Raw genomic sequence first — 14,867 nt, 5'->3', positions numbered from 1 at the left:
CCCAGGTATTTCCATTGGCCTGTCTTATCTCTTGAGCATCTGAATGCAAGTATACTCTTGAATGTCTTCTATGCTCTCAATCCATGTGGCTTACTAATCTTAACAGGATATAATTTTAACAACTCACCAATATACACTTCTGGTTCAATTTCCTGTTAGCATCTCTCCTTGGCAGGTACCCCACAATTCTGGCACTTCTAACATCTTGGTTTCCTCAAGGCAACCCAGGCTTTAACTTCACAGATTCACACAATGAACTCTCTACTAGGCCTCCATCCAGGGGCACCTCTGACACATGCCTGGCCTCAGTGGCTTTCTTAAGGCATGGAGGCAAATTCCATCATGTGGCCAAAGCTGCCAAGTTCTGCTTCTTACTAGCGCTGGAATATGATCCCCTTATCATCTTCATCAGCTTTCTGGCTTTCAATACCTAAGCTTGGTTGTCCTGAAACTTGCTCTGTAGACCAATCTGGTCTCAAACTCAGAGATCAGCCAGCCTCTTCCTTCCCAGTGCTGGGATCAAAGGTGTGTCTTATCACACCCAGCCCTAAGCTTTGGTTTTTAGTTCCTTTTTGAATCTTAGAAATTTACCTGGGTGGTATCTTGTCCTGAGGGCACCATTTCCTTTATTTCATTTCTTAATCCAATCTGTTAACTCCTTCAAAAAAGGACAGCTCCATGTCACTTCTTGATGCTCTTTTTCTCATCAAACTCCTCAAAATTGAAGTTTTGTAATTTATACTTGTTCATCTTGCTTCTTTTTATTATAAATTTTTATAAGCATGAACACTAGTAACCACATGACAGAGTCTATACTAGGCTGTTTTAAGATTTCACCTGCCAATTAAATTAATCAAAAACTCTTCACTTTATCCTAAGGCAGACTCTTCCTACAAGGGCAAAAGCAGCCACTTTCTTCACTAAAATATTGCAAGAAGGATCTCTATGCAACATATTAACATTCTTCTCCTCTGAAACCTCTTGATCCCCACAGCTCATCAAATCATATTCAGCACAGCTATCTTCCATTCTCCTACTAGTATGGCCCATTAATCAGTGCTTAATGCCTTACTCAGCCTTCCTAACCAAAATTCTCAAAGTCTATTACTTCAAATGAACACATAATCAGAATTCACAGCAACAACCTCATCCCTGATATCAAGTTCTGTCTTAGATAGGGTTATTATTGCTGTAAAGAAACACTAATCACCATAGCAACTTTTATAAATGAAAACACTTAATTGGGGTGACTCACAGTTTCAGAGGTTCAGTCCATTGTCATCATAATGGAGAGCATGGCAGTAGGCAGGCAGACATGTTGCTGAAGCTGAGAGTGTGACATCTTGCAGGCAACAGGAAGTTGACTGAGACACTCAGTAGGATTTTGAGCATAGGAAACCTCAAAGCCTGCCCCCACAGTGCCACGTTTCCTCCAAAAAGGCCATATCCATTCCAACAAAGCCACACTTTCTAATAGTACCATTCCCTATTAAATTATGGGAGCAATTGCATTCAAACTACCACACTGTGCCATTGTATGTTGGAGACATGTGACCTGGTCTTTTCTTTATAGGAGGTTACAATTAAGAGACTGCCATGAGTCTCAGAAGAGATTTTAATTTTGTTGAGAACAAAGTTGAGAATGTGATATATTATGGTCAGAGACTTCAGAACTTGGACTTAATGCGGATTTGCATTTGGATATCATTACAACCTATAGGGGCCAGGTGGTGGAATATGGTGGGTTGAATGGAACTGGTCCCCATAGACTCATAAGAAGTGGCACTATTAGGAGGAGTGGCATTGTTGAGGAAGTGTGCCATTGGATATTGGGCTTTGATGCTTCAAAGGGTCAAGCCAGGCCTAGTGTTTCCTCTCTTCCTGCTGCCCACCAATCTGGATGTAGAACTCTCAGCTACCTCTCCAGCACTGTGTCTGCCCAGGTGCCTCCATGATTCTTTCCATGACTAAAATGGATTAAATCTCTGACCTGCCACAATTAAATGTTTTCCATTATAAGAGTTGTCATAGTGTTTATTTACAGCAATAGAAACCCTAAGACATATCCTAAGGACTTTGACCACACATTCTTGAGCCACATTCACAGATGGATAATTCTCTTTCCTGATTGATTTTGGCCATGTAATATCGGGACAAACATGTAAAGGTGACATTTTACATTGGAGATGTAATCTATCATAATTCTGACACTGAGTCATCAGTCTCAGGAAGTATGATGGTTTGATGTGTGGCACTCTAACATTTTCAACATTTTTAAAATCATTTAAATAAAAGTTCAATGAAACTATGACATTTTAGGTAAATTGATGGGACCAGAAAAAAAATTGTATTGATTTAGGTAACTCCAGGCACAAAGAACAATGAATGCCACACACAATGTCAAATGTAAATCTATCTTATTGAAGATAGATTCTTCTCTATTACATAGAATACACCCCGACCACAGGTTCCCATTCCTCCATTCCTCCTCCCCACCAGCTCTGCTCTCTCTGGATCCATTCTTTGTCTGTGTCCCTTCAGAACAGAGCAAGACTCCAAGAGACAACAACCAAACACAACAAAACAAAATACAATAAGACAAGGCAAAGGCCCTCACATTGAGGCTGGACAGCGCAACCCAATAGGCGGAAAAACATCCCAAGAGCAGGCAAAAGAGTCAAAGATATACCTTCTCCTACACTTAGAAGTCCCATAAAAGCAAGAAGCTAACAGCCAAAACATGTACACAGAAGATATGCAGGCCATGTGCTTGCTGCTTCAGTCTCTATGAGCACATATGCAGCCTGCTTAGTTGACCAAGTCTGCTGTGTTTTCCTCATGTCCTCCATTCCATTCCTTCTGAATCTTACAATATTCCTATCCCCTCTTCTACCAGATTCCCAGAGCTGCCATAGGAGGGACCCAATGTAGACCTCAAACTTAGATTCTCTATCCACATAATGTCTATCTGTGGGTCTCTGTATCTGCTCCCATCTGCTGTTTGGGAAAGCCTCTCAGATGACTGCTGGACAAGACACTGATCTTGAGTATAGCAGAACATCATTAGGAATCAATTCATGGATTTTATTTTAGACCTGTTGTGTTTGGTTCTACCCTAGATTTCTGGGCTATATAATCTCTAGTTTTTGGCCATTTAGCAGTGGTAGGCATGGGCTCCCTCCCTCTCATGGAGTGGGCCTTAAGTTAAATCAGACATTGGTGGCCACTTCCACATTACCCAAGCATATCTTACAGGCCCAGCTCAATCTCTCCATGTTCAGTGAGCAATATGGATGTTGTTTCAGAAGTTCAGACAGAATCTGTATCCCCCTTACTAGGTGTCCTCATTAGGATCACCCTCATAAATTCTTATGTTTCCACTCACTAGATTTCTATATTGCACCCCATACCCCTCAATTACAGCTGTCTCTCCCCTATACTCTTTCCGCATCCCATTCCCCTCCACGTTATTACCTGATTGCTTTTGTTCCTGTCCACCCAGCCCGTCACCCACAAATCTATTCTATTTCCTCTTTCCAGGAGATCTATGTGTCCATCCTATAGCTTTCCTTTTATCCTCTCACAGTCTATGAACTTTAGCTTGGTGACAATTTACTTAATGGCTAATATTCACTGATAAGTAAATATATACCATGTTTTTCTTTCTGGGTCAGGGTTAGTTTACTCATGATGTTTTTTTTTTTTCTGTTTTCTGTTTGTTTGTTTGTTTTTTCTAGTCCTATCCACTTGCCAGCAAATTTTAAGATGTCATATTTTGAACAAGTAATACTTCATTGTGTAAATATACCATATTTTCTTTATTCATTCTTCAGTGGTGGACACAGGTTGTCCGTTTCTGACTTTTAGGAGGAAAGCTGCAAGACATAATTGGCACATGCATTGGGTAGCCCAGGTGGTTAGCTAATCTTGAGGTAAATTGATTCCAATTATTTTCTGAGGAACTGCTTTATTGATTTCCATAGTGGCTGTACAAGTTTGCTCTCCCACCAGTAATAGAGAAGTATTCTCCTTGTTTGTTATCCTCAGCAACATGAAATATTACCTGTGTTATTGATACTAACTGTTCTGACAGGTATAAGATGGAATATCAAAGTAGTTTTGATTTGCATTCTCCTAATGGCTAAAGATGCTGAACATTTATTTAAGCATTTTTTAGCCATTTGAGATTCTTCTGAGAATTCTGTGTTTAGATCTGTATCCCATTTTTTCAATTGGATTATTTGGGTTTTTGTTTATATACCTATCTTCTTGAGTTCATTATATATTTTGAATATTAGTCCTATATAGGATGTGGAGTTGGTGAAAATCTTTTCTCATTCTGTAAGCTGCCACTTTGTCCAAATTACATCATTGTCTTTTTCCTTATTGAAGCATTTCGGTTTCATATGGCCCATTTATTATTTGTTATTATTTGTTGATCTTAGTGCCTTTGCTGTGTTCAGTTCAGAAAATTGCTCCTTGTGCCAATACCTTCAAGGCTACTTACTCTCTCACCAATCAAGTTCAGTTTATTCATTTTATGTTGAGGTCTTTGATTCACTTGGACTTGAGTTTCATGCAGGATGATAGATATGGATCTCTGCATTCTTCTACATGCAGATATTCAGTTTGACCAGCACCATTTGTTGACTATGCTTTCTTTTTTTTCCAGGGTATATTTCTGACTTCCTCATCAAAAATCAAGTGTCAATATGTTCATGGATTTATGTCTAGGTCTTCCATTTAGTTTAATCAATCAACCTGTCTATTTTTATGTCAATGCCACATGGTTTCTGTTACTATAACTGTGTAGTACAATTTGAAATCAGGGATGTTAATATTTTGAACAATTCTTTTATTTTTCATGATTGTTTGAGTTATCCTTGTTTTTTGTTTGTTTGTTTTTTTGTTTTTCTATGTAAAGTCACAAATTTTATTTTCAAGTATTTTTATTTGGATTGCATTGAATCTTCAGATTGCTTTGGGTAGGATGAACATTTTTACTATGTTAATTCTACTGATACATGAGCATGGGAGATCTTTGCATCTTCTGATATGTTCTTAAATTTGTTTTTTCAAAGACTTCAAGTTTTGTCATACAAACATCTCAATAGAGGTTGAGAGAGTGGACAGCTTGCTTTGTTTCTGATTTTAGTGGGATTGCATTGACTTTCTCTCCACCCAACTTAGTGTTGCCTATAGGCTTGCAGCAAATTGTCTTCATTATGCTGAGGCATATCTCTTTCATCCCTAATTCCTACAGAACTTTTGTCATGAAGATGTGTTGGGTTTTGTCACAGGAATTTTCTACAGATAATGAGATGGTCATTTTTTTTTCTTGAAGTTTGTTTATGTTATGGATTACATTTACAGATTTTCTTATGTTGAACTACCCCTGCATCTATGAGTTGATGCCTACTTGATAATGATGGATTTTTTATGTAAACTTTTAGATGTGTTCTTGGATTTAGTTTGTAAGTATTTTAGTGAATTATTGTTTTGCATCTATGTTCATGAGGGAAATTTGCCAGTAATTCTTTTTCTTTGCTGAGTCTTCATAAAGTTGGGGTTCAAGTAATTATGGCCTCATTAAAAAAAAATGGGTGATGTTCCTTCTATGTCTACTTTATGGATCAACTTGGGGCATTAACTCTTCTTGGAACAACTGATAAAATTCTAAGCTAAAAATATCTGGCCCTAGGCTATTTTAGGTTGAGAGACTTATTTCCTTGGGAGTTATAGATCTTTAATTTTTTTCTGATCTTGGCTTAACTTTGGTAAGTGGTACCTATAGAGAAAATTGTATATTTCCTTTAGATTTTCCATTTGGAGAGTACAGGTTTTTAAACTATGTCCTTATGCTTCTTTGGGTTTCCTCAATGTCTGTTTTTATGTCCCCCATTTTGTTTATGATTTTTTAATTTGGATTCTCTCTCTCTCTCTCTCCCTTTTAATTCGTTTGTATAAGGGGTTTATCTAAATTGTTGATTTTCTGTAAGAACCAAATTTTTATGACCCCAGACTGATAACTGGGAGAACACCATAAGACCGACTCAGACCCCCGAGCAAGGGTCTCAGTTAGGAGGCCTGGGCAGTCTATGGGACCTCTGACAGTAGAACCCTAATGTATCCCTGGTGCAGGAAAGGATGATGGGAGCACATTCCCCATGGATTGATTCCCCCTTAGCCTAGAGACACAAGGGAGGGCCTAGGCCCTGCCCTAAATGATTTGACAGATTTTTATGATTCCTCCTAGAAGGCCTCACTCTCCCTGGGGAGTGGATGGGGAATACAGGGGTGGGGGTGGGGGTGGGGTGGGGAGGATCTATAGAGGAATGAGGAGGATGGGAGGGAGAGGGAACTGGGATTGATATGTAAAATAACATCACAGTGATACATAATTCTTAACATATAGTTCTTAATTTGATTTTCTTAATATGTGGTGCATGCTATGTTCATACATGCTTCTGAAGAATATTGTCTTTAATTTCTGTCTTACCTTCATTATATAGTAACATAGAATAGACTAAGTTAGTATTCTATTGGATTCCTGTTTTTTGTGACAAATTATGGAAATTTGCCATATTTTCTTTCATACATATTACTACACTTTTCCAAATTATCTACCTAAGGTGATTAGTATTTTGGAAAACTGTTAATTTTATTTGTTTAGTATTAGAATATTCAACTCTCTGTGTACAATTTTAAAAGTTGCATCTTTCACAAAGTTGATGTATTTCATGTAAGATGATAAAGTATGTGCATGGTGTATTGTTAGTATTTACTAGCTTGCATTTTGAGATTGTAATATAATCACAACATCCATACCTTAATTTTCCCTCTCCAAACCCTCCCATATATCCCTCCTTAATACTCATAGGAACAGTATTCATGATGTTGCTTTCATTTGTGATGTTGACTCATACCCGTCCCTTCTTAGAATAAGTTTAGTAATTAGATTGATCCCATATAATGGGTCCTATGTATACTGATTTTTCTATGTTGATCTGTGTGGTTTTTTTTTTTTAATTTCATGTATTACTACTCATTTTCTTACATTGTAGTTCTGCATGATATGGATTAAAATGTTTTGCTGTTAATTTTTAAAGTGAAGTTTAGGTTATAGTTTTATAGATTTCTCTTCTTTTTTACTGTAAGTCTCTTATGTTGTATTCCTTTCTTTCCAAGCTATGATTTTATTATGCATAACCTATAGATGATATATTTTAACTTTTGCTTTCTTCAAGTGGTTGTATATTTCTTTCATACCTTACTTTTAACTTCTGTGCTTAGAACTCTGTTGACTAATTTAAAAATCCTGATGTTTCCTGAATTTTCAATAACTGATTTATGTTTTTACTTCATTATAGTTCATTTTTTTTGGTATGGTCTCTATTCCCTTAAATCTGTAATTGCATGGAAAAAGTACTGACCAAATGTGTTGATCACTGACCCAAGTTAGCTTGGAAATGATACCCTTTTGATTTTGTTGGAGGAAGTATAGTCTGAGTTCTGATTGTTCTTAACAATAAAAACATAGAGTCAGATATTAGGGGTGAAAGCTGAAAGTTCAGAGGAGCAGAGCAGCCAGCCATTAGTGCTCTATGAAATCTCCAGATTGAAAAGAGACTGAGTTCTCGTCTCCTCCTGCCTTATCACTTCCTCTCTCTGATCAGCCACATCACTTCCCATCGGTCTGTACAGACCTCCAGAACTTTATGGTAAACTAGTGGTAATCTCTGTGCTCTGATCTTTAGGCAAGATTTATTTGTTAGACTATAAACAAGATATCACTACAAGGAAGCATTTTCTAAATGTCAGTTAGAGCAAGTTGCATGACTGGCCCAGCTTTTCAAATCATCTACAACCTTTCTGATTTCATTTCTCTTTCTTCAGACTTGAGGTATATCACTTATAAAAAAAGTATTGTTGAAACCTGCATTACAAATCAATCATAAATGAACTGGTCTATTTCAAATTGCAGTTATGCCACTTTCATCTCATACTGGTTATTTTGTTAGACACACACAGCTTTTATATGGTTATGTCTAGTCAGAGCACTGGTCTGTGCATCACTACTTGGGGTTGTTTTCTATTCTTAACAATTCCTCCCTTTCAGAAGTTTTCTGTGCCTAAAATTCACATAGCTATTTGAGATTTCTTTTGATTAGAGTTAGTGCTGTCTAATATTTTCCAATCATTTTAAAATTTTTCTTATTTTACACATCAATCCTAGTTCCTTCTCCCTCCCTACCTTTCTCCTATGCTCCCCTAACCCCCTCCCATCCTACCCCACCCCCTCTCACTCCACAGGGAGGGTGAGGACTTCTAGGAGGGATCATAAAAATCTGTCAAGTCATTTGTAGTAGGGACTAGGCCTTCCCTCATGTCTCCAGGTTAAGGTAGTATCCCTCCATGGGGAATATGCTCCCAAAGTCCTTTCCTGCATCAGGGATACATCCTGGTTCCAATGTCAGAGGTCCCTTAGACTGCCTAGGCCTTCTAACTAAGACCCATGTTCAGGGGGTCTGAATCCGTCCAATGCTGGTTTCCAAGCTATCTATCCACTCATTTTTTAAAAATTTATTATTTTTATGTAGTTTACACAACAACCACAGTTCCCCCTACCTCCTCTCCTCTTCTTCCTTCACCCTCTAACCCATTCCCATTCACTTCTCAGAAATGGTAAGGCCTCTCATGGGGAATCAAAGCCTGGGACATTCAGTTGAGGTAGGACCAATCCCTTCCCCCTACTGTTATTTATTTTAAACATATGGAATCTTAATAAATAAATTATCTTTCTTGTAAATGTTATGTACTGGGGTCTTCATTTATTCACTTTGAAAAATCTCCATATTTACATTTTTATATTAAATGTAGTTTAATATAAATTGAAATTTAAATTATTGATTACTTAGAAGTAATATCAGTATCATTTGTGTCTTTTTCAGTCATTGACAGTAGCTTATCTTTCCTTTTTCTCCTTTTGCTTCTTTTCAATGTGATTCCATTTCATTTGCTTTCCTAATGCTTCCACTATACTTCTTTAAAAATGATTATGACTGGGAATATAGGTCAGTAGTAGACTGCTTGTATAGCATATTTAAATACAGCCCTCAATTTGACTCTCCTCATCATAGGAGAAGGAAGAAAAACAAAGCATAAAATGGTTAGTATTGATGTGGAATTTACAGTGCACTTTGAATAACAAAATATCCTTTCACCTATAGAACAGACAACTCACAACTACCCTCCTTTACAAATCTTTTTTCTTATCCCTTACGCTGTGACTATTCTCATTTCCAAACATCTTTATGCTTCAGTCACCAAATACATTATTACTATTACTTCTGCGGTGTGGTGGATTGAAAAGGGACTGCTATATGCCCAAAGTACCTTAACATTGAGCATTAAACCACACACTCATTATTACTACTTTAATTATCTTCAATTATATTTCTAGTTCATTAGCTCGTTGACCCTTACCTGTCTTAGGTGGATATAAATGCCTTTCTTGTATAATTTCCTACTAACTGAACCAAATCTTTTTGCCTTTCTCACAGGGCAGCTATTATAATGAAGCACATGAGTACTGAATTTAAAATTTCTCTATTATTCATTCACATTTGAAAGATAACTGAGCTAGCTATTTTAATTATCTTATGAGGGTTTTCTTTAAATATTTTGAATACTTCCCTTTCTCAGTGTCTTACTTGCTTGGCTTATTTTGAGAAATCTGCTGTAATTCTTATCTATTTTCCTCTCTAGTTAAGTTTTTTGTTTGTTTGTTTACGTTTGTCTGTCAGTCAACTACTTTTAACATTTTATTTGCATCTTTCCTAACTTTTAAGTAAAATATACTGGAATGTATTTTATCTGAGCTTTGTGGATCTTTGAATTGACATCTCTCACTGATTTTCAAAACTCCATTGTACTAGTCCCTAAATGGTGACACCTCTAGTCCCTGTGACACAGAACTACAATTAATTGCATTCTAAAGATTTTTTTGTAATCATTCCATCATTAGTGATGCCTTTTTCCCAACTCTTTTTTTTTTTCATCCACTTTTGTTTGTTAGTTTCCTCTTGACCTAGATTTAAATTTAGTGATTCTAGACTGACTGAACTGTGAATAGTCTGCTGATGAGGCATTAAAAGAATGATCTCTGCTACACTGCAGATTTTTGTTTCTGCATTTTCCTGTTCTCTCCTTCTTGGAGTTTGTATCTCTTCACTGACTTACACATCTGTTATCTCATGAGGACTTTTTTTGTACACATTCCATTAACATATTAATTATAGTTATTTCTAATTTCCTACCTTATAACGCCAATGCCTGTGTCTTATCTGAGGCTAGTTCTGATAAATGTTTTAATGTTTTCAAACTAAGTATTCATATGACCTTTAATATGGCTTATTATATTCAGTTTAAAACTTGATGGAACTGATTTGTAGATATGAACTGATAAAGAGTACCTTCATTTTGAATTTTAATGTTAACTGGAGGAGGCCTTTTGGCTTTGTTTGATGTTTCATGTAGTTTATGGGGTCAACTGCTACAGATTCTTCCAATGTCCTTGATTTCTTTTGGTTAATTTTTCCCTTGAGATTTTCTTGTTAGAGGACATCTATATCCTGTGGATATTTTACAACTTGTTAGTATTCTGACACCACACTGAAACAGTGATAAGCTATGCCAAAAAAAAAAAAAAAAAAAAAAAAAAAAAAAAAAGAGGTAGGTCTATAATATTTCACCTAAATCAGAATTTTATGATTTTATGAGACCTGCCTCTCTGTGAGCTTCACAAGTGTTGCTAGTTTCAGTGCTCCATGTTCCCTTTGGCTAATGGAAGAACAGAGGAGACTAGAATGACAGGTGCACCACACCCACTTTGCTGTGGAAAGCTCTGATGTAATAATTTCCTCTTAGTAGCCTTTTATTCCAGGACATTCTAGGGTCCCATTTCCCATTTTCTAAGAACTGCCATAATTTTTATCATCAGTGCCAGAAAGGATTACTCATCAGATCTTCATCATACCAAATGACCATCCTTCTTCTGTGTTGTTAGAGTTAAATCCCATAGTGACCAGTGCGTCTTTCCACAGACTGCAGCCCAGAGCTTTTTAACTGCTCATGCTATTTGATCCTCATCCTCCAAAAATTCATCACAGTTATTATTTAACTGTTTCTATACTTGGTGTCTGCACTGATTTTTGCTTTCTATATGTGGATCAAGCTGACATCTTCTAAGTTCACTTGATTCTTCAGCTTTAAAGCTGGAGTTTAAACCTGTAAATTCCATTTTTCTAAGAACTCCAAGAGAAGTCAATAGTTTTCAGTTTGTTCAGTGGCCTCTTACACAGCTGAAGTGGTGGCTTCCATTCATGCATCAGAGATGAAATTAGAAGTGTCTACATATTTTCTCTCATTTTTTTTTTTAGAATAAATCTTACTAAGTAGCAAATATTGGCCTATACCTTGCTATGAAGCATCCATCCTTATATAAAATACATAGATGGATGGATGGATAGATAGATAGATGGATAGATAGATATTTTGAAGAGATGAGACTCCTAGGTTTTACTATGAATTCCACTTTTTCCCCCTCAAATGTAGGTCCTATATATTATATATGTATGTACATATGCTTGCATTTCTCTATTTGTATGTTTGTGTGACAAAACTAAAATGAAAATTATAAAAGGGGATCAAGGAAACTTAAGAAAATCAGAAAAAGGAGCGAGTAATGGATTCCATGTAAAAGAGAAGGGAAGAAGAAGGCAGTGCTAACTTAAAAAAAGCAAGGGAACCAAAGGGAGGGAGGAGGAGAGGACAGCGAGAAGGATAAAGATAGCTAAATGCATAATAAAGTATGTGTATGAGGATGCCATGACAAAATCAAATACTTGGCATGCTATCTGTGGTTGTTTGGAGAGTTCCCTATGGACTCCTATGTTTGGATACTTGGTCCCCAGTTCATGGAAATGTTTGAAAATGATGAGGGAGTGTGGTCTTCTTGGAGGAGATGTGTCATAGGAGGTAGGTTGGCCTTTGAGGTTTTAAAAGCTTCTTGTCAGCTCCATTGTGTTGTCTGTCTGTGTTTGTGCTTACAAGATGAGGACACTCTGCTGACCCTCCTTCCATGCCTTCTCTCTGGCATTATGAACATCAGTCTGGAAGTAGAGCCTCGTAAAACACTTTATTTTCTTAGTTGCCTTGGTTAGCAGTTTTTTTTTTTTTTTACAGCAATAGGAAAGCAACTCATACATAATCCTAAAAAGTAATTTCAAGAACTTCCAGTAAAAAATAAAATAAATCAGAAAATAGTCACAGTCAAGATATAATTCAACCTGAGCAAAATCCCCTTCTACTGTGAGACTGTGAAAATATTCTTTAAAGTGTCTGTTTCCAAATACACAATAGTGGAAAACGGGTAAATATATGTTTTCCTTCCAAAAGGAAGAAATAGTCAAGAAACAAAAGGAGTAAGCTGGCCTTGCATAAGATCAAACACAACGTGAAACAGTAAGGTTTAGTTTGTGACTAAGTCAGACAAGCACCTGTCAGGAAAACTCCCTTACTAAAGCACCTTCAGAGTTTCCTTTCTAATTTTTTCAGCTAAGATGTTGTTTGGAGAAAAATGGCCATGTTTGTAGGTGGGCATATCTTCCATCTTTATCATGCAAACTGAGCAATCTCAAATGCATTCTTCTGTGACATTTTAACCTGTGAAATATGTGCTCTACAACCTTTAGCCAAACACGGCCAAATTTCTGCCATCTTTCTCTTTTGAGGTATGATCATAGACTGCACATGAACAAGAATGCATTTCTTGCTGAGCTTGTACATTCCTACTTACATATTAATATTTAAGTATCTCCCAAGCAAATTCATTACACATTCTTTTTCTAGTAAAGAGCTTTGGAAACCACTCCATTAATTACCAAAGTTAGATCTCATTGAAATAAAAAAAAAAAATAAAAACTGTATTTTTTTTGAAGCACAGTGTTAAAAGGAAATACACAAAGGAGAATTATTTTAAAAACATATCAGGTAAAGACATAGCCAAAGGAGAAGAGGAAGGGAGAGGAGAACATGAGGGTGCAGGAAGATTGAGTCAGGGGAGGAATAGAGGAGAGAAAGAAAAGAGATACTATAATAGAGGGAACCATTATAGGTTTGAAGAGAAAACTGACACTAGGGAAATGTCCAGAGACCTAAAAGGATGACCCTAACTAACAGTATGAGCAATAGTGGAGAGGCTACCTTAAATGTCCTCCCCTAATAATGAGATTGATAACTAGCTTATATACCATCCTAGAGCCTTCATCCAGTAGCTGATGGAAAAAGAAGCAGACACCCACAGTTAAACACTGAGACAAACTCCTAGATTCCAGTTGTAAAGAGGGAGAAAAGATGAATAAAGGGGTCAAGACCAGGCGGCAGAAACCCACAGAGATAGCTGACCTGAATGGGGGGGGCGGGGAGCTCATGGACCCCCCCCCAGACTGAGAGGTGAGAAACAAGAATAGGTCTGACTCAGACCCCCTGAATGTGGGTCTCAGTTAGAAAGCCTGGGCAATCTATGGGACCTCTGACAGTGGAACCAGTGCACAAAAGGACACCAGGAGCACATTCCCATGGAGGGATATTCCCTAAGAGTAGAGACAGGAGTGAGGGCCTAGGCCCTATCCCAAAATGACTTGACAGATTTTGACGATCCCTCCTGGAAGGCCTCACTTTCCCTGGGGAGTGGATGGGGAATGGGAAAGGGGAGTGGTGGTGATTAAGGGGCACATGGGAGGATGGGAGAAATTGGGAATGGGGTTTGATATGTAAAGTAAGGTAAATAAATAAATAAATAGAGACATAGCCAAGTATCTAAAGAACTATTTAAACATAAGAATATAACAAAACCTGAAGAAATATTTAACAGATGTCTTGACAAGGAAATATATTGATTGAAAATTTACAAAATATATGTAACATGGTTGCCAATAAGGAACTGCAAACTAGAATAATTATGAGACATAACTAATCCTTATCTAAAACCTTATAAAATTACATGTTGATCAGGATATAAACTATGTACTGCTCATTATATGGGAAAATGATACAGTGAGCTTATTAGATGGTTTGGCAGTTTCTTACGAACATTGAATGCCAAATATTACCCAACTGATTTGGAAATTTATATCTATGCAAAATCAAACAAACAAAAACAAGACAACAAAACAAACAATAACAAATACCAATGTATATGGATGGTCATGGAAAGGCAATTTAAAATTGAAATATTGGAAGCAACCAAGCAAAGATATTCATTAATAAGTAAGTTGGTGGCAATATATAGAGTTACATGCAGTCCTAAAATAAGTGGACTATTGTGCCACAAAAACAGAGAGGAATCTTATGTACACATTGTGAGATTTAAAAAGCCAGTGGGAAAAAGATACACAGTGTATAATTCCAATCATATGAAATTCTAGGAAAAGCAAATTATACACACAGTAAATTGCTTCTAAACATTACAGGAAAGTAGAACCTTTAATTAAAGCCAACTTAAAAAAAAACCCAAAAAACTATTTAATAGGTTTAGATGAGAAAGTTGGAAGGAGGAATGTAGTAAGTTTACCTACACATTGTTCTAAATACATGAAACAACCTCACAAAATGCATAAGATTTTGATATAAGAGACTTTGAGAATGAGAATACTCTCTAAGACTAAAGACAACAAAAATGCCAACCTACTTCATAGATGTTTTAGTCTAATTAAGCCTTTTATCAAATGCAGATAAATAAGTCATATACTAGTATGCATATGTGCTGAAACTGGAAAAAATAAATAAATGTATAACAAATTATG

This window comes from Phodopus roborovskii, unplaced genomic scaffold (genome assembly GCF_943737965.1).
Source record: "Phodopus roborovskii unplaced genomic scaffold, PHOROB, whole genome shotgun sequence".
Classification (NCBI taxonomy): Eukaryota; Metazoa; Chordata; class Mammalia; order Rodentia; family Cricetidae; genus Phodopus; species Phodopus roborovskii.
The sequence above is the reverse complement of the archived record's forward strand: the minus strand, read 5'-3'. Positions refer to the sequence as shown.